This window comes from Hippocampus bargibanti, linkage group LG18, assembly GCF_051943395.1.
Source record: "Hippocampus bargibanti isolate YZ-2025 linkage group LG18, ASM5194339v1, whole genome shotgun sequence".
In the NCBI taxonomy this organism is placed as follows: domain Eukaryota; kingdom Metazoa; phylum Chordata; class Actinopteri; order Syngnathiformes; family Syngnathidae; genus Hippocampus; species Hippocampus bargibanti.
Window position 1 is genome coordinate 12,502,272 of NC_142751.1, and position 27,653 is coordinate 12,529,924.

Sequence of the window (27,653 nt, forward strand, 5' to 3'; positions counted from 1 at the left end):
GTCATTTTTATTGGTGCTTTGCATTTGACAAAAAATATCATACTGCGTGTTTTGGGTGTTTTTCTGATGTCAGGAAACAATAAAGTGATGTCGGTTGTCCTTTAAGCCGTTATTCGTTAATTTATTGTGCACTTTATATGTAAATCTACCCTGCGTTGGCTGGCAACCAGATCACAGTGCCCATTTTCAGGTGATTTTGTTAAATGTATTCTCCCCAACTGACCATTCAGATTTCCAAACCGTAACCAAGCTGTATTATCATTGCTTGAAGTACCGTTAAAGCCACTGCAGAGAAACCAGGTCGCCGAAAGTGCGCGTCGGCGCGCTTGTATACAAACGCTCGCGCCCTCAGTCTTGTGTCTGGCCAGCCATGGCCACATCTGTTTGTCATGTTTGCACTTAAGCGCCTGCAGGAGCCACCATTTTAAGTGGAGACAGTCCTCTCTCTCCCAGTCTCTCCCTTCCCTCCTAATTACATTTGTTCGTTAATCCATTTTCTGCTCTCTTCTCCTTCTCCTTGTTTACGTTCTCGCTCCGTTGGGCTTTTGGCCTCCTCCGACCAGCAGACAGTGACCTTTAAGGAGATTCCAAAAGACCGTGTGTGTTGAGACCGGTTTCCCCCGCCTCTTCACCCTTTCACCGAGCACCTACTCAGTGCCATCACCAACCCCGCGGTATCCCCTCAGGCCATCTCCGTCCGAGAGGCTAATGGAGTTAGCTTAATGTCTGCCTAGCGCCAGTCATAAAACTGATTTGAGGCTAAAGGCTTGGTGCCGAGACCACCACTCTGCTTCTCAAAAAAAAAAGATGGGATTGAGATGTTAAAGGAGAGAGAGTGGAGGAGGTTGGTGGTGCGTAACTAAGGCAACTGCAGACAATCTAATTGGTATTGACAATCCTTGTCTCGGAGGAAATTTGACATGGAAGGGCAAATCATTCTATTTAGCCGCCTGAATAGTCTCCGAGGCGGGGCTGGAGGAGGACAATCGCGCCGCGGCGTTGTCCCGGGGCCCCCCTCGCGTCTGGGCCCCCCTCGGCTCCGCTACGCTACAATCGATCCTAATCCGATCGGCAGGGGAGGAAGAGTAGAAGCAGCAACGCCGGGGTAAAAGAAGTTAAAAAGAAAAGAAAAAACATACAATCAAAAGGTCTGTTGGGATGCTATTTAACAAGAGAGAGTACAATTGGGACGGCGCTCCGTAATGCACTTGCTGAATGGTTCTGCAGCCAAGGTGGCTGTGCTTCAAAGAAATGTGCTTGCTTTAGCTAAAAAAAGACCGCCAAAGACCTTCATTTTGTTAGAGCATCAAATATGGCTCCCACTTGCGACACACGCGCTGATTTTATTATCTTCGCTCCCCTGAGAAACTCATCTCAATTGTCCTTTTTGTTTGACCGTCAGTGAGGCACAAGTGAAGTGCTGCTGTCCATCAAGACTGCAGCTTTTGATTTAAAATAGGAATAAAACACTACTCACATCGATAACCCTGATGGTTTGGGTCCATTAACTCACTCACTGCCAGACGATGTGCAAAAAAATGTGTCCACTCCAGTGCCAGGGTTTTTGTCATTGTCACTCGAATTCCAGGACCCACAGAATACAGTAAAGTCTCGTTATATCGATATTCAAGGGAGTCCGAAAAAATAGCGATATAACCGGGACTATCGATATATCCGACCCTGTTTGCATGTAATTTTCTCTATGCGTGCATAGAAATAGTATCGATATAACCGGGACTATCGATATATCCGATATCGATATAACGAGACTTTACTGTATTGAGTTTTGGGATTACATAAACAGTCAATAAGGCCTTAAAAAACTCTGTTCCTTAATAAGAAAACCATCTTTAATTCCTAAATTCTATGGGTCTGGAGTTATATGAGCTTGAAATGAGGGCGGGTGTACAAAACAATAATAATAACAATAATAATAATAATAATAATAATAATAATAATAATAATAATACGTTTGATTTCTAAGCGCCTATCAAAAATCTCAAGGTTACTTTACAGTCACAGGATCAGTTTTTTTCAGTGGGTGAGCAGCGGCAGCCACACGCGCCAGCGTTCACTCAACCCGGAATTAACTCAAATAGATAGAAAGCTTTGGTTTTTATGCTCTAGAGCCTGCAGAATTGATTGTGAAGGCGTCCAGGTGATTTCTGACCCTGGTAACAAATGATGTCTGAAATGCGATTGGTTAAATGCTTAAATATAAAAACACACATCTGGAAGCAACACAACAGGGTAAATTCATATATAAAATATAATTAACATTAGCCTCTGATTCAGATATTTTTAGGCCAGCAGAGAAGGCTTTGCAGTCCCTAAGGGCCCTTCACTACTAAAATGTTACGAATGTGTTTGGCCGTCATGAATCAAAAACAAAACTGACACATCACCGCCGCCAGCCATCCACATCAAACGACGCCCTACCGTCATCGCTCCGACAACGCAAAAAAAGGCTTGTATGTTTCGCAAAAAGCAAACGGCTGCGGATTAATCATCTTTCCCACCTTTTTTTTTCCTCTCCAAAATGTCTTAGAGCCAAGAGTGACGCCATTAAAAAGCGATATGCTAACTAAAGAGAAAAAAAGCATAAAGACATTTTGAATCTTAAGGTGAGATAATCTTGCACAATGAAAGTGTAATATTATCGTCAAGTCACTTCCTCTTTTCCCATCACGAGCGCACACGCCCCGCCGTGCTTGAATGAGTTGCCAGGTGTGTCATGTACTTCACCCAAATAAACACTTCCTTTTGTCGCGCCTAGTCATTGTAATTATCTCACTTCATTGATGCTATTGTTCACGCGCGCATGAGAAACACTCGGCCCATTTTAACGCCGCCGTTGCTAACCAAATGAAGAGGGTAAACAGTCGCAGCGAATCAGAAAATAAATGTAAATATTAATAAATAAATAAATAAATAACACCCTGAACTCAAGTAATAAAAGAACTTAACTGTGTAAAAATAAAAAAGTATTAATCCACATTATTATATCCACAAATTAAATACACATTCTTGTAGATAAAAGACTGATAGAAGTAGAAAACAAATATGTTAAAAAATGTCTGATGATTTATGCATGCATGAAGTAAAATGTGAAAAAATACACACCCTGAGATGTAGGTCAGTTAAAAAAAACAACAATAAATAAATAAACGAACAAACACATAACTAAAAACATCAATAAATAAATAAAAAAAACGTTTAGTCAATAAACAAATAGATAAATAAGCGCACAAATAAATAAAATAAAAATAATTCATAAATAAAAATGCATACATAAATAAATGCATGAATACTAAAGTATGCAACTATAAATAGGTAAATAAATAAATAAATACATCTTCGCATATTTATTTTTTAATTTATGGATTTATTTATTTAAATATGTGAAGATGTATTTATTAATCACATAAATAAACAAATAAATAAATAAATATTCACATATTTAAATAAATGAATAAATACATAAATATGCAAAATAAATACATAAATATGCAAAGTAAATGAATAAATAAATAAATACATGTGTAAATAAATACACAAATAAATACACAAATAAACAAATATACATTGATAAGGAAATACATGCATCAAGAAATACATAAATACATCCATACATAAATAAATGAATGAACAAATACATAAACAAATAAATACATAAACAAATAAATAAATAAACAAATAAATACATATATAAATAACAAATAAATAAATACATCAATACATCCGTACCTGATGACACAAATAAATAAATACATAAATAAATGAATGAACAAATAACAAATACATACTAAATAACTAATGAATAAATACATAAATAACTAACAATAAATAAATACCAGTAAATAAATACATATTATTAATAGTTTTTATTTTATTATTCAATTTTTTTAATCCGAGAGTAATCTTTTTTTTTTTTTAAATATGCCATATATATATATATATATATATATATATATATAGAGTCCGAAAAAATATCGATATAACCGGGACTATCGATATATCCGACCCTGTTTGTATGTAATTTTCTCTGTGCGTGCAAAGAAATAGTATCGATATAACCGGGACTATCGATATATCCAATATCGATATAACGAGACTTTACTGCGTATATGTATATATATATATATATATATATATATATATATATATATATAATTTGCGCGAGAAAGTCTATAACTGTATATCTACATTCAATATACCAGAAATAGTCCTCACTTGCAATGTCTTTAGTGTTGATTTGTCATTAGTTGGATTATGGTGTGAATTTCTCCTTTTGACATGGAGGAAGTTGTTTTATCCGGCGTCACCTTTCGCCTCAGTTTTAAGCATGACGGCGACAGCGAGGGTGTGGTTCAATTTTGCCCTCAGGGAGATAATAACACAAGGCTGTGTCACAAACCAACGACAAGTTGATTTCATTTCCGCTCGCTTGTTCAACAAAGAGCCGTTTGTTTGTCCGTTGCTGCGTCCATTTGCATGCTTTGCGGGTGGCAGTGCGTGCGCAGCGGTGCGTGTGCGCAAGTATGCGGATGAGGGTGTACAGAGGAGCTGATGGCTACAGATATGTGTCCCAGACACTTAAGTCATAAAAGTGTGTCTCGGAGCCCCGTGGCTGTGCAGGCCCTGGTGCCTGATGTTATCGCAGTGAAACAGTGGCCACTCTATCAGGCCAGCAGAGTATAGAGGCATTCCAGCAACACTGCTTTGCATGGAAGGGGTGGGGTCTGTGTGTACATGTGTGTGCGCGCATATATCTGTGTGTGTATTTGACAAGCGGTGTGAGATGGAGTCTGGGATGGATGCGCTACAGGGAGAAGGACCCGAGCCGAGCGGGAAGCTGCTGGATCGTTTACCGTGGGCGGACATGAACACTTTTTAGTAGGTCCTGTAACATCCCGTGATGAATAATCCCTTTGTCCCCACCCCCTCCCCCCCAAAAAAAAAGACCCTTAAAAACCTTTTTTTCCTCCTCCATTTCTATTATGCAGTCCAACGGATGGCTGGTATACTTTTATCAGAGAATAAAGATTCAAAAGATACCAGATTAAAGCAATCCAAATTCTTGTGCCCCGTATTCTCTTGTTCAACAAAGTAATTTGAAAATATTGTCTTTTGCACCGTACACTATGAAATTATTTATTTATGTATTTATGTATTTATTTATTCATTCGTGTACTTGTGTATTTATGTATGTATGCACGTATTTATTAATTTATTCATTTATTCATCTATTTATTAGTTTTTGTATTTATTTACTCATTTATTTATTATTTGGTTATTCATTAACCTATGTATATATGTATTTATTTCTATTATTTTTATTGACATATGTATGTATTTATTTATTTATCCGTTTATTTATTTATTTGATCACCTATTTATTTACGTCTTTATGTATTTATTTTTTGATTATTATTTGGTTATTTATTTAATTCCATGTTTATTTAGAGAACTATTGATTTAATCATCTGTTTATTCATCTATTCATCTATTTATTCATCTATTTATGTATGTATTTATTATTTGATTATTTAGTCACCTCTTTATTTATGTCTTTATTGATGTATTTATGTATTGTTTGTGGATTTATTATTTGGTTATTTATTGAATTACTTGTTTATTTAGAGAAATATTTATTTATTTATTTATTTATTCATTTATTTTTTATGTATGTATTTATTCATTTATTTATGTATGTATGTATGTATGTATGTATGTATGTATTTATTTATTTATTTATTTATTTATTGATTGATTGATTGATTTAAAATCGTAACTTCTGTTTTGTGATTGTACTTTTAACACCGTATGTAAAACATATGACTTGACATCACAGCCAGAGGAATGATAAGAAACAATGGGTTTATGTTAGAAATTTGGGAGAAATAGATACTTGAATACAACAGGTGAATCAACACATATAGACAGATAATATTACAAGATTCATTACTTAGGATCTTAACAGTAATTCTGAATTTGACAAACTTTGTGTGATTGTTTTACTGGCCAAGTCATGCATGAATGTCATGAAAATCAGTTTCTTTTTATCCACCAAAAGTTGTCGGAAAAACTATTTAGTGACCATAACAAACCATTTTTGCTTGGTGCATTTGACGAATAAGCTTAATTGGGAGAACCATGCGGAGAGTCCGGCAGTGAAGTGTTCGTATTGGGGCGGAGAGAAACCTGACAAGTTACATCTTCAGTAGCAGACCAGTAGCATGTCGCCTCTGTGCCGGGGGGCAAAGGTCTCATGACAAAGACAAGGAGGGGGTTTTGAGAGTAGGGTAGGGTGGGCGTGGGGAACGGTCTTCGATCAGCACCCCACCAGACCTTCTCTGTATGCCGGCGATTGTCTCTGGCCTGGATTAGTTTTTGTATCCTGTTACGAGCGTTTGATTCCCGTGGAGTTAGGTTCAGCATGGCGCTGAGGGGCCAGCGGGGCTGCTGAGAGCACACTGATTTATGTCTTGCTGAGTGAGAGAAGCAGGTTCATGTCAAAGTTCTTTTGGACAGGCCAGTTTTTCCGCGCGTGTGCATAAGTGTGTGTGGATACACACTTTTTGTGTGTCCACCTGAGCCAAAATTGGCGGCAGGGTGCCACGAGTCCTCAAACGGACGTATTTGTTTGATTTGCGTGGATGCCTTAAAAGGCTTTCGCCGCCTTTAAAAATAATGAGGGGAAAACAAAGGGGCGAGGTTTCATGCTGCAGTGGTGCGCCGCTTGTCCTCACAATAATAATACTAGCTAGCTAATAGCTAGCTAGATAACTAAATAGTTATTAGTTAGCTAGCGAGATAGACAGCCAGATAGCTAACAGATAACAAATAGAGCGCTAGCTAGATAGCCAGCAAAATAGCCAGATAGCACATTAATAGTTAAAAAGCTACCTAACTAATAGCTAGCTAGCTATATAACTAGATAGCCAAGAGATAGCTAGCTAGATAGCCAGCCAGACAGCCAGATAACTAACAGATAACAAATAGAGCGCTAGCTAGATAGCCAGCAAAATAGCCAGATAGCACATTAATAGTTAAAAAGCTACCTAACTAATAGCTAGCTAGCTATATAACTAGATAGCCAATAGATAGCCAGCTAGATAGCCAGCCAGACAGCCAGATAACTAACAGATAACAAATAGAGCGCTAGCTAGATAGCCAGATAGATAGCCAGATAGCACAATAATAGTTTGAAAGCTAGCTAACTGATAGCTATCTAGCTAGATAACTAGATAGTTGATAGATAGCTAGATCACCAGCCAGATAGCTAACAGATAGCAAATAAAGCGCTAGCTAGATAGCGAGCTTGATAGCCAGATAGCACAATCATAGTTAGAAAGCTAGCTAACTGATAGCTATCTAGCTAGATAACTAGATAGTTGATAGATAGATAGCTAGATCACCAGCTAGACAGCCAGATAGCTAACAGATAGCAAATAAAGCGCTAGCTAGATAGCGAGCTAGATAGCCAGATAGCACAATCATAGTTAGCCGTGATTAAAAAATAGATTATGATCTTTTGTCCGTGACAAGTGAAGACACTCCCATACTTACGGACATTCGATTTACGACCAACAGTACATATGAACATATTTTTGCTAACTAATCGCTTGCTAATTAGATAACTAGATAGCTAATAAAGAGCTAGCTAGATAGCCTGCTAGATATCCGGATTGCACAATAATAGTTAGCCGTGATTAAAAAATTGATTATGATCTTTTGTCCGTGACAAGTGAAGACACTCCCATACTTACGAACATTCGATTTACGACCAACAGTACATATGAACATTTTTGCGCGTATGTCTAAAAATGTTCGGACTGTAAGTTAGATTTCGTATTGCAAAGTTGAACTTCATTTTATTTATCTTATTACGTTCATGTACATACTCTGTGTGTGTGTGTGTGTGTGTGTCTCTCTTTTCTCTCCTTCTTTCTCTCTAAAATATGTAGTATTCTCTCCAGTTGTACATGTATATATCTATGTAGAGCATATATTTTATTAAATGTTTATTTTTCAATATAAACCAATACAGGTTACTTATACAAGTCTTAAACATACTTATATAAACCTTAAATCTACCTATATAAGCTTTAAACATACATCCCATACAAAATATAGCACTGAAGCAACTTACGAACAAATTCACCTTACGAACAACCATTTGGAACATCGTAATTGGGGAGCTTTTTGTATCTCGGAAGAATTTAAATTGTTTCAAACTTTTTGTTTTATATATATCTCATAAGCTTTTTATTCCCATTCCATTGCAAGTTCATTCCTTTCATTATCCTTGATTTTTCTTAAATTCCAACTACAGTAAAGTCTCGTTATATCGATATTCAAGGGAGTCCGAAAAAATATCGATATAACCGGGACTATCGATATATCCGACCCTGTTTGCATGTAATTTTCTCCGTACGTGCATAGAAATAGTATGGATATAACCGGGACTATCGATATATCCGATATCGATATATATTATAGTATATTATGACCTTTTTTTCCCCCGCTTACGGGGCATTATACAACACGCATGGATATCCATTTGTCGAATCAGCATCTGAAGCTTTGATGCCAAACACATTTCAAACTGGATCTGATCCAGATTGGTGGCAATGTCAATCAAATCTCGGACGTCTCATTCAACGATAGCCATTTTTTGTCAAATGTCATCATCTCAGTTGATCATTTATTGTCCTGGCCGCAGATCTTTTTACATTCTCCTCCCTTCGGTCCCGAAACAAAACTTGGTTGCCATGTCAATAACGTTTTTCCTTGAAAATAATGACAGTGAAAGTCGAGCCACACGTAGCAAATCAATGGCTTAATGCAGTCGCTCCTAATTTCTCCATTCGGCATCCATCATCCTTTTTGAAATATGATGTGACGATGATATTCTCGGCGGTGCGTTTTCAAAACCGGAACATCTGCCCGCGGGGCCTGCCGAGCCATCTGGATGCGTCGAGACGGAGCGGAAGATGTTTAATGCCCTTCGTGATGAGAAAGGAGAACAACACCTTTGACCTTCCTCTTCTAGCCTTTGACCTCCGCCGCCAATACGGAGCCACTGACGCTATGGGTTTCCTATATCGGGCATATGCTGGCCCGGCCCGATGCGTTAAAAGAAATTCTTCATTTGCCGCGCGGCGTTAAATCTAGCTTCGGTCGTGTTGCAAACGGCCGTGAGGCTATAAGAACGAGCGAAATAAGATGAGAAAACTTTATTTGTCTTACAAAGCGTAGCAAAAATTATCATAGGGAAAATTAGAAGAGTAAAAAGTATATGTCAGTCAAAATGATAAATCATAAATATTAGCATAAATTGACATGCGTTTCCAAAATGCTGTGCGTATTAGCACCAATGCTAACGCAGAATGCTTCGTCGGAATATAGAAGTCATGTCAAGAAGAAAAAAAATGTTTGGACAGTTTCAAAATAATGGTCATATTTTCCCAAGGAAGTGACAGTATATTGTAATGTCAAAGTTAACGTCAAATGAAAGTAAACATGTACAAGGATATGATTTTATTTTCATTTTTCTATTACACTTTTTTACTTTATTTGTCTTACAATGGAATAGCATAAATTATAAGATATGTTGTGCTTTTTAGCACCAATGCTAACGCAGAATGCTTCGTCGGAATATAGAAGTCATGTCAAGAAGAAAAAAAAAATATATTTGGACAGTTTCAAAATAATAGTCATATTTCCCAAGAAAGTTATATTATAATGTCAAAGTTAACATCCAATGAATGTAAACATAACAAGGCTATGATTTTATTTTCATTTTTCTATTACACCTTTCTACTGCATTTGTATTACAATGGAGTAGCACAAATTAGAATCAGGAAAATTAGAAGAGTAAAAAGTATATGTCAGTAAAAATGATAAATCATAAATATTAGCGTAAATTGACATGCATATCCAATATAATATGCTTATTAGCACCAATGCTAACGCAGAATGCTTCGTCGGAATATAGAAGTCATGTCAAGAAGAAAAAAAATATATATTTGGACAGTTTCAAAATAATAGTCATATTTCCCAAGAAAGTTATATTATAATGTCAAAGTTAACATCCAATGAATGTAAACATAACAAGGCTATGATTTTATTTTCATTTTTCTATTACACCTTTCTACTGCATTTGTATTACAATGGAGTAGCACAAATTAGAATCAGGAAAATTAGAAGAGTAAAAAGTATATGTCAGTAAAAATGATAAATCATAAATATTAGCGTAAATTGACATGCATATCCAATATAATATGCTTATTAGCACCAATGCTAACGCAGAATGCTTTGTCTGAAAATTGAAGTCATTTGAAGACGTAAAAAAAAATGTTTGGACAGTTTCAAAATAAAAGTGACATTTTCCCAAGGAAGTTACAGTATATTGTATTGTCAAAGTTAACGTCTAATGAAAGTAAACCATTTTCCTATTACACTTTCTTTTCTGAAAACGCCTTTCATGGGAATTTCTTTCGTATTTTGTTCAATTTTTTTTTGAGGGTGGTGTAACAAAGTGTTGACTTTTTCTTACTTATATTTCTATTTTGGAAAAAAAAAAAATTAATGGCGGTATGTGCGATTGAGCGAATGATACAGTATGTTACAATCATAACGCAATTTGTAACTGCGAAAGATGTAGGTCATTTTTTTGCCGCGGGCCACATTGTAGTTATGGTTTCCTCTCGAGGGCCGTTATGAATTTGGGGAACCCATTAGAATGTTTAAATCCCTTCAAATATTACATATAGAGCACGCAGCAAATTAATGAATAACTCGTTTTCAAATCTGAAGTCAAGAATAATGACTTTTATTGTGGTTGACATCCAAAAATATGAAATTTTGGCTCAGATTTTAGCAATCATCATGGAATTTAACAAGTGTGATTTGCTTTCGCGGGCCGAAAAAAATCATGTGACGGGCCGGATTTGGCCCGCGGGCCTTGACTTTGACACCTGTGATGTAGGTGGTATTGGTTTATTATATTTCACTGATTGGTGCGACAGCCTCTATTAGTACTGCAGTTATGCTTTTCAATGACACGACTTAGTTAACTAATGGTTAATTTACTGACATGATATATTTATTTTTGTGGCCAGCTCACCCACGGACAATAAAGGCCAAAGTTAGCAATTTATTGGACATCGAATGCCGTGTGGGGAATGTCAAGAGCAATGTGAGCTGCGTCAACCCCTCCCCACGGCACCACTCCAAAAACATTTGTCCAGTAAAAAGAAACTAACGCTGCATTCCCAACGACGACCACTTGCAAAGATGGTGACAGATTCTCTCTCCCCCCCCCCCTCCGGGATGGCAGCCCACGGGCAATGACTGATCACTTTTCCACGCGAGATTCAATTACAAATTAGAGTGCACGTCACCTCTGACCTTTTCTTCCTGTATCACCTTGTCATGGGAATCAGCTTGGAGGATATGTATGGCCCAAAATTGGGAAACAAATTTCACCAATGGGCATTTATCAATCTGAATACAGTGATACCTAGTTTATGAACCGCTTGGCTTATGAACTTTTCGGTTTACTAACGTTAAATTTATGAAAATTTTACCTTGGCATACGAACTATTTTTTGGGATACACGCGGAGCTGCCACAATGAGTGATGTGACGTTCGGGAACGGGCCCGTTCTCCTAACAAGAAATAGGTAGCCGGCTTGTTTAGGTCCTCTATTCCCCGCCCCCAGTCATCGTTTAAAGCCATGTGATTTGTCAAGAACGCAGCAGCGAGGGGAAGTGGTTTAAACATTAAAGAGACAGGCAGATGACAGAGAGAGAGAGTGACAAAATGGATAGAAATTTGGACTTGTTTCAACTTTGATAGTTCAAGGCAGAGTGTAGACTGCAAGGTTAAAATTTCCATCAATCAGGCTCCACAAATAACCCGCACAAGCCAACTGCACACTTGATGCAAAAAGCTATCAACCTAGCTAAACAAAACAAAACAATTGATGAGGAATAAGGTAAAATTATCGCAGAGAAAGCACCTACAATGGATCATTCCTCAAGATGGTGAAAGAAGAAGGTTACGTTCCTCATCAAGTGTTTCATGCTGATGAAACCGGCCACTCTATTCCATCAAGCCAGCAATGACCATCACAAAGGTAAATAAAACGACTTTATTATACAGCACAGTTTATTTCTTTAATTATAATTTATTATACATAAAATAGGGTATATTTTGTGTAGTTATAAGGCTTAGAAAAGTAGAAAATTATGTTTTATGGGGACCTGGGAACGGATTATTCTCATTTTAATAGTTTCTGATGGGAAATTAATTTTTGGGATACACACTTTTCGCCTTACACACTCTGTCTGGGAACCAATTAAGTTCGTAAGCCAAGGTATCACTTTAGTGGGATAAAAAAAACACACATCGGAATTTTTTTATCCCTTTAAATTGACGCGATCAGGTTCAGAGGGTCACGACGGACATGATCTGCCGTGGGATCAGTCACAGCAGGAGCTCTCGCTCAGTCAGGAACACTATCGCTTTCATCAAAGCTGGGGAGAAAAGTCTGTAACAACTGTCCAAAACACCACCGCTGGCTTGTTGGCAACGCTACGTGATTGGGAACTGAAAGCAGATCTGGGGAAGCGGCTGAAGTTCCCAGAGGTGGTTGCCAAAACCATATCAAGACCAGATATCGTCTTAGTATTGATAACATCCAAACAGGTTATTCTACTGGAGCTTATGGTGTCATGGAAGGATTGTGTGGAGGGGCTTCACGAGCCAAAGAAATGTATTTTGATAAGAATACCGACTGACACTATATGTCATAACGATGAGTCATCTTTTTGTGGCATATAAGGAATATATTTCTTTACATATTATGATTATTAAGATCCTGACAGTACATGTGTTGTTCAATCATTTGTGTTCAAATATCCATTGCCTTTTTGCTTTCAACATTTAGCTTGTAGTAGACGCGCACATTCCACCATGACGTCCCTGATCCACTGCTGAAAAGGACGCTTTGATCCTTTCCTCTTTCATCTAAAACTGCTTCATGTCAAAAAGAGGGTACAGAAAGTGCTGAAGAATGAATGAGTCTCTGTGTTGTCATATTTAATTAGTTTTTTTTTTACTTTGTTACTTCCGGGTTGAGTGAACGCTGGCGCATGTGGCTGCCGCTGCTCACCCACAGAAAAAAATATCATGTCACTCTAAAGTGTCCTTGAGAGTTTTGAAAGCCGCTTATAAATGAATTATTATTATTATTATTATTAGTAGTAGTAGTAGTAGTTGTAGTAGTCGTAGTAGTATTACTCATAGTAGTAGTAGTACTAGTAGTAGTAGTAGTAGTAGTAGTAGTAGTAGTAGTAGTGTGTCAAATCCTGGCTCTCAATGCCACCTGTTGTTTGTCAGAGCTAATTTTTCATTAAATGTTAGCATTTCGCTAACGTCGAACCTTTCTCTTAGCCAATTTGTTCTGATGTCCCGGGATTCATCGGTCGTCATCTGGCCGCTTCCTTGTGCGCTAAAACATTGACCTTGCGACCTCTGCTCATGACTCTTGATCTGTGATGTTGACCCCTTCGCGCGGGAGGACGACTCTCTTGTATATCTCCGCCACCCGTCTCCATTGACTACCTGCCAGGCACCTGCTTTGAGAAATGAAGCCGAGGGCCAATGCCTCCCTGGGGAGCCCTTTCGGGGGCCGGGCGGACTACGCGGCCCCGGTCTCGGCCCCCCTTGCATGTGAATGGGCTTTGAGTGGCCCTGGTAAACCAATCTCTCTAATTATCTATTGAAAGAACATTCTTTTTCCTCGCCCCGTCATTACCTTGATTTCTATTGGTTGAGCGTAACTTGTAGAGAGGGGGAGGGGGGGGGGGTATATGTGCGGACCGGAAGACACTCTTAGCATTTTCATTGAGGTTAATTGTAGGTCAAAGGGAGCAGATTTGGGATATAAATCCAGAATATGGGTTGCGGGTCAAGGCAAGGAGGAGATATTAAACATGAGGACGTGGCCTTTGGATGTATTATGAGGCAATAATGACGGATGTCAGGTCATATGATCACTTTGCCCCGCCAACTGCATCACTTTCGCTAGCGCTAACCTGTTTGCTTTCAAATGAGATGTCCCATGTTCAAATGTAACTCGACCCGTTAAGATGTCGGGAATCGAATTAGTGGTCAGCAAATAATGCTGCAAATTCGACAAATGACTATTTTTCAGTTCCTTACGAACAACGCCATGTTTCATCTATCCGTCCTATTTGTACTTTCAATCCGTTTGTCCTGTAAATACTATAGGGTGGATCCACTGTACGTTAAAGGACAACCGACGACTCCCAGACAAGTTCGTGTCCATGATTTGTAAAATCACTTCAAATGACTTCTACTGAGTGTATTTGTGAAAGATTCCACCGTATATAGTTAGATTTTATGTTTTTTAAGACTGGCGCTGAATATTCAGGAAGTCTTGTTTTCGAGTTGGTGACGATTCCTGACGTGATGTCACATCAGGAACGCCCCTGATCGAGAAAGCAACACACAATGCATTTTGGGTACTTTGTTTGGTCTGAAAACTTTGTGTTGATCCGTGTTGATGTTAGAAGGAAAACACTTAAATACGGAAGGACTTCTTTAATTGATTGCAAAAATTTATGCTTTCTTCTTCAGAACTATTTGAATCATATTCATAACTGGATGAGGAACAAGAAAGCATCTTCTCCGAATCTCAAGCCATTGTTTTGATTCTAGAACAAGGCAAGACACCCTGGCGTGATGTCACGAACAAGGGGGCGGGACCTTCTGAAACTCGCCATCTCCGATGTCATTTTGAAGTAGTTTTGGGACTTTTAAATCATTTTTATTGGTGTTTTGCATTTGACTAAAAATATCAGCCTGCGTGTTTTGGGTATTTTAGATGCTATAGAACGTTTTTCTGATGTCAGGAAAAATGGTGTCTGGTTTCCTTTAACTATTCACGACACTTAATACTAATAATAATAACAACATTTAATAATAATAATAATAATAATAATAATAATAATACATTTAATTTATAAGTGCCTTTCAAAACTCTCAAGGTCTGTTTTCAGTCACAGGATAAGTTTTTCTATGGGTGAGCAGCTGCAGCCACATGAGCCAGCGTCACTCTACCCAGAAGTAAATTCAATTGATAAAAAGCTAGCTAGCTAATAGATAGCTCATAGATAGCCAGCTAGACTGCTAGTTAGCCAGATAGCTAAATGAAAGTCAGCTTTATTGTCAAATATGCTAATATGCATGACCTACAGCACAGATGAAATTACTGTACTCTCGGACCTAGCGTGCAAGGCACTTATAATGACTTTAACAAACAAATAAACACAAAAATGCCAATTTTCCGGGAGAGAGAGGGCAGCCACTGCGTGTTCACGCGCCGCCATCTTGGAAAAAAAAAAAAAAAAACAAATAATATAACAACACAAAGACGCAGAGATTAACTATAAATAAGTATATATATATATATATATATATATATATATATATATATATATATATATATATATAGTAAAGTCTCGTTATATCGATATTCAAGGGAGTCCGAAAAAATATCGATATAACCGGGACTATCGATATATCCGACCCTGTTTGCATGTAATTTTCTCCGTGCGTGCATAGAAATAGTATCGATATAACCGGGACTATCGATATATCCGATATCGATATAACGAGACTTTACTGTATATATATATATATATATATATATATATATATATATATATATATATATATATATATATATATATATATAAAACGAATAGTGAGCGGAATAGATAGCGAACTAGCCAGCTTGGCACCTAGCTAGCTAGATAGCTATATAACTATCAGATGGCTAGTTAGATAGCTAGCTAGCTAGCCAGCCAGCTAGCAAATAGATAGCAAATAGTTCATCACTACAAACACTTGTTTGGTGAGGCACCCGCTAGCGAAGCTACCGCTCGATTTGTTTTCATAACATAGCTGCGCAAGATTTAAAAAATGACCTTGACTTGAAATGTTTTTCAACTCAAGATGTTTGACGGTTGGTCCATCGAGTCGAGTATCTGGAGTGTTTTTGCAGCGCCTCAAATTCAACAACAGAAGCGAGGGGTGGGGTGTGTGTGCAGGGGTGGTGGGGTACCTTTTACAAGATGTGAAACCAAAAATACCCGCAATTAGCAACCAAATGGGAAGAGGTCCTTTTGAGTAATTTTCTGTAAAAGCTGTTTTTCTTATGTGAAATAGTTTTTTTTTTCTTCCAGGGGCAGGGAGGGCGACTTGGAAGTCACCCAGAAAAGAGCCACTTGTGTGTCAGCACCTAATGTCTTCAACGGGCTGAATGTTCCCTGTGTACATATCCGTTGCCATATTTTAAAACGTATGCCGGCTCAAGAGTGAGCAGATAGCGGCTCGAGAGGAAGATCTAAGGGCTCTCGGCAGCGTTCTTGCAAAGCACTCCATGCTCGCATGCAATGACGAGATAAGAAGGGGAACAAAGTTGCTTTGAAACTAAACTTAGTTGCTGACGGGCAGTGTTTGCTGCGCGTCTCCTCACTTTCATTATTTTTGCGTAATAGCTATATTTTACGTAAACGCAAAATATAGCTATATGCCGTGGAGTCTGTGTCAAATACGCTCAGTAGAAATCATTTGAAGTGATTTTACAAATTATGGACACAACTTGTCCGGAGGTGTCGGTTGTGCTTTAAGAGCCGTTGAGAAATTAGACAAATAGTGACATCATATGACGTTTTGAAATCCTGAAAAAAAAAAAACCGCTTCCGCCAAGCATCCAGTCAAAACTGTTCCCGTTTTCCCATCATAACAACGTACGCACAACAACCCGCAGTCATAGTTGATCCCCGCTTCCCTTCTGACACACATTCACGACCCTCCATCTCTTCGCGCCAGTCCAAATGACTGGTGATGTGACGACGTTCTCGGCAGCTGCGTCCCGGTTCGCAGCCCCGGCGTGGTTCCTGTCAGGAACAATAAGCAACGCGCTGCTCTTCCTCCCATCTGAGCCTTTGGGCCTGGTTGCCTTCCATATAACACCACAGTCGGGTGTTTTTTTTTTAGTGGGGAGACTTTAAGCCTGCTCCAATAAATATGATAAGTGTAAATGGTGTCCCCTTATAGTGGAATGTTGATCTAAGGTCAGTGCTGATGGACACTTATGGATTACGAATGGCAAAATGACATTTGATAAAAGTGTAGTAATGTATGTGTCATTAATATAGGAAACTACTAAAAGTATTAAACCCCATAATGTGGACACACAAAGCTCTCAAACATGGATAGGTAACGCAGCTCATGAAGGGAGATTATTTATTTATTTATTTTTAATCATTAAGTTACTAAATTTTATTCATTTGCTTACATTTATTTATTTAGTGAGTCAATTTTTCAATTCAATCAGTTATTTGTTTTATTTACTAATTCATTAATTAATTAATTAACTTAGTTATTTTTATTTATTTATCTGTGTTACTTAATCATTACCTCATTGATTTTTATTAATTTGTTTGCTTTTATTTATTTATTTATTTATTTATTATTTTAAATCATTAATTTATTCATTTTTATTCATCTGTGTGTGATACATTCACATATTTATTTTATTTAATTATTAATTAATTTATACATTTTTACTCGTTTGTTAACTTTTATTTATTTATTTATTATTATTCATTCAATCAGTCATTTCATTACATATTTATTTATTTATACATGTATTTATTTATTTATTTATTTATTTATTTAACTAAATCATTAACTAATTAATTTGTATTCATTTGTTTGCATTTATGTATTTATTTTTATGTATGTATGTGTTTATTTATTTATTTATTTATTTATTTATTTATTTATTTATTTATATTCAAAGGTCAATGCCAAATCACAAATAATAAGTAATTTCTGAAAAAAATCCATATTCGCAAAAAAAACTTTCAAATATGGTGTTTAAAATGTTTTTATTTCTTTATTTCTTTATTTACAAAAGTGGTGACCGATTCACAAATAATCAGTAATTATTTTTGAAAAAATAATAATAAAAAAAAATCTTTCAAACTTGGTGTTTACCAATATGTAATTTAAAATTAGCATGCTTGCTCGCTCCCATTGGCTATACGATATGCACTGATTTATTCTCCTGGAAAAATATGGTATAAACTCATATATATATATATATATATATATATATATATATATATATATATATATATATATATATATATATATATATATATATATATATATATATATATAAACTCATTCAAAGTTGATTGAAAAAAAAAGTTTGCAGAAATATTTGATCATAATGTGGCCTATGAAACACAACTGCGCAAAATTGGTTACGCTTGTCTTCAGGATGGGTTGTCAAAATCTTCCATAAATAATAGGTGGATATCCCCCCTCTTCTAAACAGCCACTTGGATCAATAAACCCGATGCTAACATTGTGCTACCGTTCTGTGCGTCTGTGTGGATAGTTCTGTTTATTTAAGTCCAAATGATTCACTAAGTGTTGGAATTCCGGACAAAGTTCTCCCGCCCCTCTTCTTCTTTTTCATCTTTCATGTCACACTCACTTCTCTTGAAGAAAGATATATTTTAAAAAGCTTGATCCTCTCCATGCTTTGTCAGAACCCTAATGAATCCCAGTCCTCTCGGGCAATATTTCAACTGCATCTATTCGGGGAGGGAAGAGAGGAGTCGGGTGTGTATGGTGGGGGTGGATTAAGATGAATCGGTGTGCCGCCATAATTCAGTATTTAGTGGCATAAAAACTCGTCACATTCCTGCGACTCCTTCACAATAAATGCACTAGTGGTGTGTGTTGTTACAAACGAATCGTCGCACACAATAATAACCCCTCCGCCCCTTTCACAAAGAAAATCAACTCCCGCCTCTTACCCAACAGTCAACTGTCCAAAAATCTAACATACAGAAATAAATAGAAATTATATATATATATATATATATATATATATATATATATATATATATATATATATATATATATATATATATATATATATGTATGTATATATGCACAGTACAGTTTCCAAACTTAAATGGTGCCCAGAAAGTGTGTGTAAGGTGAAAAGGTAGTCTGCCAAACATTTATTTCCCATAAGAAACCATTAAAAATGAGAATAATCCGTTCCCAGGTCCCCATAAAACATAATTTTCTCCAAAATAAGCCTTAAAACTACACAAAATATACCTTATTTTATGTATAATAAAAGTGTCATTGTATTGTAATGAAAGAAATAAACTGTACTATATAATAAAGTCGTTTTATTTACCTTTGTGATGGTCGTTGATGTAGTTTCCACTTTATGATATTGGAGTGAAATTGCCCTGCTTTGTTGGCGATAATACCCTCACTTACACTGTCCCCTGCTAGCTGCTTTTCGTTAATCCAAATCAACAGAAGTTTTTCAACCTCTTCTATTGCTGAGACAACACAGAAACACCCTTAGCCACACGGTGCAATGGTCGATTTAGCATACTGGTACTAGGACGCTAAGTCACAAAAAATGCACACTTGGTTTGTGTTTTCCGATGATCTCCTTCTTCTGCTGCTTTTGTGTCCTCTTCGGCTTCACACTAACCTGCGGTGGGGTCTTTTTCGGTCCCCATAATAGCAAAAGTACTCCACTCGATAACAAACCATGTCTGCACTCAAAGGAAGGGGGTGAAGAAAACGAGTCCGCCAGCCAAAGCGGCGCTGTGTGGTTTCATCGCACCAGTTTTTGGCATCCCTTTGACCTCCTCGGGGGCGAGAGAGAACTTCTCAGAGCTTTCTCCAAGTGTGTGCGCGTACGCGCCCAGCGAACAAAGGTGGGGTGTGAGTGATGACACCGACGGGATGTAATCCCACTGACATCTGCTTTTAATCTGCAACATGAAAAAGTCACTCCTGTGACCCCCATTCGTGTCCCCCTTTCCGAGCAAAAGCCATCTTTTTTGCTCCTTCACCTTGACGTCGCTCTCAAATCAAACAGTGGATCGAATTACGTTCCCGGCTTCGAATTCACAATCAAACATACACGGACGGCTTCCACATGCGTTCTCATTCTCGGAGGGTCAAAGGTTTTGGACCTCGGCGTGAAGAAGAGTGCTTGGCGACGAGTGTGAAGAAGGCAGGGGGGGGACTTTCCACTACATGAAGACGCCTCAGTTGAAGTATTTATTCGCAAGTCATTGAGGGCAAAGCTGGCCAAAAAGCTTGGCGAGGGCGGATGAGCTCGCAGGGAGGATGTGGGTGATTGAAACATGGCCGCAATTTGTTTTAACTGGCTGTAGGAATAAGCATGGCAGAGCTCTTTAGGGCCTTGCGAGTTGTAAATCTGCAGCTTTTTGCTGCAGTATTGTCGGTTCGTAACCTTTCCTCTCACTCTTGATCTCCCTCTCACTCCCTTACGCCTCCCTGGGGTACGTTTAGCCAGGGAAATGGACCTTTTCTTCCCTTTATTTGACTTCCTTGTCACTGGCAAACTTTTTTTTTTTTCATTTACCCCCACTCTACACACACATACACACACACTCTCCTTGACCCGTGTTTTCGCAGGACCCCCAAACAGTCAGTGCGGTGGGAGGACAAGGACACAACACAGAGATGCATTAGAGAAAATCACTTCCCCCCTTTTTCAGCCCACAAAAGGAAGTCGTTTAATTCGTCTGCTTTCTCTCCATCCTCTCCTGGATCCACATGTAAATGCATTATCTTATAGCGCTCTCACACAAAACATATGTTGTTCTCTCTCTCTCTCTCACTCTGGAAATGTGCATGTGTGTATTTGTGTCCACTACTGCAGTGTATGTATTTATAGTTGCTCAATTTTTAGCTTTCTTTGCTGTCCGTGTGAAAAACGCCGTTTCAAATCGCAGTGCGAGTGGAAGGGAAAGCACCGGATAAGATGTTTATTATTAAACAGACGCTCCCCAATTTACGAACGAGATATGTTCCGAACGGTCGTTCGTAAGGTGAATTTGTTCGTAAGTTGCTTACGTGCGATATTTTGTATGGAATGTATGTTTAAGGCTTATATACGTATGTATTGGTTTGTACTGAAAAATAAACATTTAATAAAATACAGTAAAGTCTCATTATATCGAATTCATTATCGATATACTATCGATATATCCGACCCTGTTTGCATGTAATTTTCTCCGTGCGTGCATAGAAATAGTATCGATATAACCGGGACTATCGATATATCCGATATCGATATAACGAGACTTTACTGTATATGCTTTTTAAATATAAGTACATCTACAAGTGGAGAGAAGACAGTGAGACCTCAACTTACGAACTTAATTGATTCCCAGACAGAGTGTGTAAGGCGAAAAGTGTGTATCTAAAAAAACTGGAGAGAATACTACATATGTTACTTCAAAAATATGCATATGTACCGTCGTTCATAACTTGAATGTTCGTAAGTAGGGGAGTATCTGTATAAAGAAAAAAATAGAACAATTTTGTCACCATTCCATATGAGAAAATCAATGAAAAATCAAATGCAAGTTGTTGTGAGAAAGCGCTAGCTGTCAGTTAGCATGCGAGCTAGCAGGTTTGGACACATTGACTAATGTTCAAATGTTATATTATTCACAGTGGTATCACAGCTTTGGTGCTATACTCAGTGCAGGCAGATTTTAGCTCTCACTCAGCGATATCGAGAGTGTGCCTCTCTCCTTGCCGGTTGCGGTTGTGGCAAAGTGTCAACTAGGAAAACACTCAGCCGGATGGCGTGCATGAAAATAGCCTGTCGTATCGATGGAAAACATTTCAATATGAAGGCAAATTTCCCACTTTTACCCGTGATTAAGTGAGAACACTGAATCCTCCAGAGAGCATGTTGAACAGGAACCAAACGCGTGTTTCTTCAAAAGTCCGGATTATGCGTCGTCACGTGACCCGGTTTCTTTACTGAGCTCATGAATTTTTGATGTTTTTAGTAAGAGGTGGTTTTCCTGTGTCCTCACTAATGGTGGCCCTTAAATGACAACTCTCACCCGTTCTTTCAATTATTCACAAGCGCAGCTGTGTGACGTCGGCAAAATCCAACAAGATGGTGCGAAAATCACCGTTGTTTACATGTCTTTTTAAACGCAAATAAGATCAATTTAGTGTGATTTCTTATTGATAATTTCTTTTGATAATACACTGCGCTATGAGCAATTTCTCATGTACAGTGATCCCTCGGTTTACGAACCCCTTGGCTTACCAACTTTTCGGTTTACGAACGTTACATTGATGAAAATTTTACCTTGGCATATGAACTATTTTTCGGGATACACATGGAGCTGCCACAATGAGTGATGTGTCCTTCGCGAACGAGCCCGTTCTCCTAACAAGAAAATGGCAGCCGGCTTGTTTTGGTCCTCTATTCCCTACCCCCAGTCGTCGGTTAAAGCCACGTGATTGGTCAAGAACGCAGCAGTGAGGGGAAGTGGTTTAAACATTAAAGAGACAGGCAGACGACAGAGAGAGGGACAAAATGGATAGAAAACACTGACATTGGGACTCATTTCAACTTTGATAAAGTGTAGACTGCAAGGTTAAAATTCCCATCAATCAGGCTCCACAAATAACCCGCACAAGCATCTGTTCACTTGATTCAAAAAGCTATCAACCCAGCTAAACAGAACACAATTGATGAGGAACAAGGTAAAATTATCACAGAGAAAGCACCTACAAGGGATCATTCCTCAAGGTGGTGAAAGAAGAAGGCTACGTTCCTCAAGTGTTTCGACGACCATCACAAAGGTCAATAAAACAACTTTATTATACCGTGCAGTTTATTTCTTTAATTATAATATCATAGCACATTTATTATACATGAAATGAGGTATATTTTGTGTAGTTTTAAAGATTACAAAGTAGAAAATTATGATTTATGGGGACCTGGGAACGGATTATTCTCATTTTATCGGTTTCCTATGGGAAATTAATTTTTGGGAGACACACTTTTCGCCTGACACACTCTGTCTGGGAAGCAATTAAGTTCGTCCGCCAAGGTATCACTGTACACTGCTATGAGCAATTTCTCATGTAATTGCCACACGTCAGCTTTCAAGACCTCGACTGATGGCCCACTTTCCTTTTCTCCATCAGGTCCAATCTTCCCTTTCCTGATCCCTTCCTTCTGGCGGAGGTGTGAGTGGAGAAGTGCAACGCCGGGCGGGCCGTGCACACGTTCCACACGGCTGCATCCCAAAGAGCTGCAGGTCAGTACTCCGAGGGTTTACACAAGGGGGGCAAAGGTGTTAATGCTACATGCTTTAAAAAGGGCTACAAGATGTCTTCACTTCACCTCTGAATGGCACCGCGGGTAAAAGCTGGAACTAATCTGGGAGAGTGGACTGACAGGGAAACTCATTAGTCGATGGATTCCGAACGCTGGAGAGGAATTGGTGGAAAAATAGTGATTTAACAAACAGAAAAAAAAACAAAAGAAACAAAAACTGAAACTAACATAGTTGCCATTTACGGACATCCAAGCGGGTATTGTACTCACTCAATTTAACTTATTCACTGCCAGACGATGTGCAAAAACATGTCCACTTCAGTGCCAGGGTTTTTGTCATTGTCACTTGAATTCCAGGACCCACAGAATATTGACTTTTAGGACTACTTACAGAAATAATAATAATACATTTCATTTACAAGCGCCTTTCAAAACTCTCAAGGTCACTTTACAGTTACATGATATATATATATTTTTATGTGGGTGAGCAGCGGCAGCCACACGCGCCAGTGTTCACTCAACCCGGATGTAACTCAAATAGATAGAAAGCTAGCCAGCTAGCTATTAGATATCTAATAGATAGCTAGCTAGCTATATAGCTAGTTAGATAATAATAATAATAATAATAATAATAATAATAATAATAATAATAATAGATATCATTTATAAGCACCTGTCAAAACTCTCAAGGTCACTTTACAGTCACATGATATTTTTTTTTTTGTGAGTGAGCAGCGACAGCTCCACGCGCCAGTGTTCACTCAACCCGGATGTAACTCAAATAGATAGAAAGCTAGCCAGCTAGCTATTAAATATCTAATAGCTAGCTAGCTAGATAGCTAGTTAGTTAGATAATAATAATAATATTAATACATTCTAAGCGCCTTTCAAAACTCTCAAGGACACTTTACAGTCACATGATAAGTTTTTCTGTTGGTGAGCAGCGGCAGCCATACGCGCCAGCGTTCACTCAACTCCAAAGTAACTCAACTAGATAGAAAGCTAGCTCGCTAGCGAATAGATACAGTCGCTAATAGATAGCTACCTAGCCAGCTAGATAGCTAAATGATAGCTAATATTCCAAATAAACTGGATTTCGGGACTCTTGAGGTCATACACGTAAGTAGTATGAATGAAAACACATTTGTGAGCAAATCAATGTTTACAACCTTTCGTGTTTATAAGAAGTTCATTTGTGAGGCGGTTGGGGGGGGGGGGGGGGGCAGTGCAATAAAGTAGCAGAAGGATATTTTGTAGGCCATGAGGGATTCATGTGGAACAGGTCCAAAAACGCTAATGTCACCTACGGCGAGGCCGAGCACAAATATTACACATGCTGGATCAGATTTGGATTTTTTACAAGTGGAATACATTAGACTAAAACCCAATAGTGGAAATGACGAAATGGCCATTTTTGGGACAGGCTCGTCGACCCCTGAACATGCATGTACACAAACAAAAAAAATTCACACACTCCCACAGAGGCACACACACACACACGCATACATAATGTCGGCGCTGCTTCTCGAGCCGAGGGAAGTAATGAAAACAAATGGCAGAGTTCTTTTCCCGCTGGGACCCGAGAAGGAACTTAGTCATCAAGCTAATTTTATTCTTGTCTGGCCCAGAGACTCCATTTCCTCTGGGTGTTTTTACAAACGCCGAGCTGCACCACGCCATGGCCCAGTGATGGATATGAGGGCCTGATGACCGGATGGCAGATGCTGGCCTTGTAACTCAAGCTCCAAACACTCACTGATGACCCCTCGTGTAGCCCCCCCCCAGGCCCCCCATCAACCCCCTCCCCGCCCCCCCCCCGCACCATTCCCGCTACACATAATCTCTACTACTCGATACCATGCTGGGGATGCGTATACAAACATGAACTTTCTCAAACATAAACTATAAATATCGTCGTCAGCATACATTTGGAACGACACTTTGGCATCATTCAAAACATTGAGTATTATTATTATTATTATTATTTTTTTTTTGCGGATGTCATTTCACAAGGCTATCACTTAATGATCGTCGTAATTACGATAAAAGAACCAAAATAGAAAATAGTTCAAGTTACTGATTCAATGCAATTCAATTTTACATTTTATAATAGCGATTAAAAGAGGACCTATTCTGTAAAGTAGCTTTATCTTAAATAAGATAGGTAATCCCTGCTCGTATGTTCTATTATACTGTGTGTGTGTGTGTGTGTATATATATATATATATATATATATATATATATATATATATATATATATATATATATATATATATATATATATATATATATATATATATATATTATATATATGTGTGTGTGTGTGTATATGTGTGTGTGTATATATATATATAATGTATTAAAATATTGTACACAATTTTACAGAATAATTTACATTTATTTTAATATGTATGTGTGATAGCACCAAATTCAAAAATATAGGTTGTATTGTATATATAATATACGATAATATAACGACATTTCATATATAATGTAAAATTATAAAATTAGACTATATTAAATATAGTATAAAACATGAATATGGATGTATGTGATATATATATATATATATATATATATATATATATATATATATATATATATATATATATATATATATCACACATAGAAATGCATAAAAATTATTCCGTAAAATTAGGTAAAAAAGTTACATAAATTTGACTTATATATATATATATATATATATATATATATATATATATATATATATATATATATATATATATATATTCGTATTTTAATGAGTTTTTTAAAGGCGCTTAGAAATTAAATGTATTTTTATTATAATGTCTAATTTAATAACTTTATATATGATATGCTATATAATTTTTATATTTTTGTAATTAGGTTCATATGAGCCTTTATTACACTTTATTTTAAGAGTCAATGCAGAATAATGCGCCTTTTCCCGATAAGTATGTCGCTGAATAATGCACGCCAAACTCCAATTTTGCCCCAAGTTGTGTTTTCAGATGAGAATGAAGGGGGGGGTAAGCACATGTCACATTGCTTCATTGGGTTAGCTGGATTAGCTGGATCACTATTACATCTTCCCATCAGCGCTCGCACAAAAGTCCCATCTTGCAACATGCGCACAGATGGGATCAGAGGACACTTGGGACGCGATGGAAAGAAAGCCAAATGGCCTCTCCTTCCCACTCTTCCGTTAGCCGCCTCATCGCCGCCGCCGCCGCCGCCAGCATGGATTATTCAGGAAGCGTACCCTTTTAGCCGTGGCCGTGGCCCGCATCGGCGACATTAAGGAACCTTATTGTTGTTGATTTGTTAGTACGCGACAACTTCCAGGAGAGGCGGATGACATTAAAAAGCATTTAATACACCGCAGCGCGGCGGAGAAACGACGTCCGCTGGGAGCGTCTTTTTCCGCCGCGCGGCCTGCAAATGCGGTGAAAACACGGAAAAGATGGCTTTTAGTGTGACTGGCGCTCATCCCTGCCGATGGTTGACTGACAGTTTGGAGCGGGCGGGTAAACAAATGCAGTTTTTGATCAGCATAATCAATTTGACATCAGCACGGGAAGACAATGTGTGGCTTTTTTTGGGGGGGGGAAGAAAGCGACAACTTGTTCCTTTGAGATTTTTTTTTTTCTTTTACCACCCGCCAAGACAAGCTTTAACATCAGAGCAGCATATCAGCAGCACCCACTTTAAAAGCAATCCTGTATGCATTTAGATTGCGGGCTGACAGGTTGAGCGCCACCCCCCACCCCCCACCCAGCGCCTCTTTTGACTTTATTACCAAGAAAAGCACTGCTCGTCCTTCTGTTTCTCCGCTTAGGCTCATCATAAAGCGAACTAGTCAACCTGGAGATGAAAGCTATCTCACATTACTCCAACATGAAACAGCAGCTTATGCGACCTGTTAAAAAAAAAAACAAGCATGCAAGCGTCTCGACATGATTTAAGATTGTTATATGAGCGTCGACTTTTTCCGCTCTCAATGTTCAAAAGAGCCTAATAGGGAAATTAATAGCTTTCGGCATATGCACACCACTGTGCAAAAGTCTTAGGCCGCCCGAAGCTTTGTTGTTTTGACATCAGTTACCGGGAACTTGCATTATACAGGGCATCCCGGGTTTACGATAGTTCCTGTAGCAGCAACGCCGGCTGAATTCTTGCGTGAGTCACAATTCCGCAATCATCTATCATTAAACGACTCGAAAACGGCAGTGCAGTCAAATTCAAGCTAATATTAGTTGTATTAAATGCAGGAGTGAACATTTGCGGGAGTGATCATTTGATGAGGAATGTAGCCTTCTTCTTTCACCATCTTGAGGAATGATCCCTTGTAGGTGCCTTCTCTGCGATAATTTTACCTAGTTCC

General features: G+C 38.0%; 1 pseudogene across 1 annotated transcript in view; it reads left to right on the top strand.

The window, feature by feature from the left end:
- LOC148884696 (uncharacterized) overlaps positions 1 to 27,653 on the top strand; it is a 234,484-nt pseudogene that overhangs the window by 16,328 nt on the left and 190,503 nt on the right. The window contains exon 4 of the transcript XR_016118338.1: positions 23,155 to 23,267. The product of XR_016118338.1 is annotated as an uncharacterized LOC148884696 (transcript). The remainder of the gene's footprint in view (positions 1 to 23,154; positions 23,268 to 27,653) is intronic.